The sequence below is a fragment of the Lucilia cuprina genome, chromosome 6 (assembly GCF_022045245.1).
Source record: "Lucilia cuprina isolate Lc7/37 chromosome 6, ASM2204524v1, whole genome shotgun sequence".
NCBI classification, from domain to species: Eukaryota; Metazoa; Arthropoda; class Insecta; order Diptera; family Calliphoridae; genus Lucilia; species Lucilia cuprina.
In genome coordinates this window covers 46561828-46563576 of record NC_060954.1, presented here as the reverse complement: position 1 = coordinate 46563576, position 1749 = coordinate 46561828, and positions in this window count along the sequence as shown.

Below are 1749 nucleotides of genomic sequence, written 5' to 3'. Positions count from 1 at the left end.
TAGTTGGGACTATAGGCTATAGTTGGGACTATAGACTATAGTCGGGACTATAGACTATAGTCGGGACTATAGACTATAGTCGGGACTATAGACTATAGTCGGGACTATAGACTATAGTCGGGACAATAGACTATAGTCGGGAAAATAGACTATAGTTGGAACTATATACTATAGTCGGGACTGTAGTCTATAGTCGGAGTATAGACTATAGACTATAGTTGGGAATGTAGACTATAGTTGGGACTATAGACTATAGTTGGGACTATAAACTATAGTTGGGACTATAGACTATAGTCGGGACTATAGACTACAGTCGGCATTATGGACTATAGTTGGTACTATAGACTAAAGTCGGGACTATAAGCTATAGTCGAAACTATAGTTATAATTATTATAGACTTTCGGTCCTTTACAGTTGGTCACATTAATACTCAATTCGCCTTTATTATGCGTTTCTATTGCACACACAAAAGTGTTACAAGTATTCATTATGATTGTTCATTCTGGCGGTGGTGGTGGTAGTGGTGTTGTTGATTCAAGTATTTTATTAATATTTCAAAATGAGAAATTTCCGTGTGTTAAACATACAACATTTGTATGTTCTCCTGTTCAAACTCTATTTCTTGAAATTTATGTTATCCTTTTTCTAGCGAATTTTGGCTTATGTTAAGAATTTTTTTTTCATTTTTTGACATTGACAGTTACGTTAAACACGCCTAAATATCAGAGTTTAACAACACTATGACTGTGTGTGTGTGTTCTCTTTCAGAAATAATTAGCCCAGTGGTAGCTGACATATGAAAATGTTGGGAAATCAAATGTTGTTTTACAAATACCTATTACATTCATACATATTACTCATACTGTTTTACATTACGCTCTGCTGACATTACCCAGCTGGAGTTGACTGGTTGATTGCCTTTCAGCATTATGTCTTTTTTTTTTTGTTTTTTGCTATTTGTTTTCAATTGTATTGTCTTTATTGAGACTTTAAATGTAAAAAATGAAGGGTCCTTTTTTGGAAGGTTTATATTTGTGTGTACTTGTGTGGCCCTTGTTACTTTAAGCTAATTTTTGTTTCGTGTTTTGCTGTTGTTACTGTTTAGTTAGTCGTTTGCTTTTAATTTGTATTCACCATCATTAGCAACATGTCATTTTCAGAATAAAGTTCCCAGTAGATCTGAAAGATCAAAAACTTATCAAAAGAATAATTCAAAATCAAATGATTATTGGATACAGCTAACCACTTGGAGTAAGAATATAAGTGCTGCAGCTGTATCTTTTACTCTATATTTTGTTATAATATTTAAGTAACAATTGGTGCAATGTTTGTTTACTAGGGACGTGTAAAGTAATCAGTTTACTACTTATGTAGTTGTAAAATACTATTTATAAAAATAGACATATGTATATTGTCTTTACTAAGACTGAAGGGACAAGTTTTGTTTAGTAGAAATATTGAAATGTACAATCGTGTTGTACAATGTTTATCAATGAGTTTGATTTGAGCACGTTGCAGTGATAAAAAGGAATTGATTCATCAAATATAATTCACAACGAAAATTAAGCAAATTTTCTTTAACTGAATAGTCTTGAACTAGAGCCTAAACTAGAAATTGCTTGTTTGCACCATATTGGAGTCCATAATAGCACAAAAATATAGTTTAGTCAGAGTACGAACTATATTGCACATTAGATCACAATCTAAACTATTGAACATACAATAGTCAAGATAATGGACTATACTAT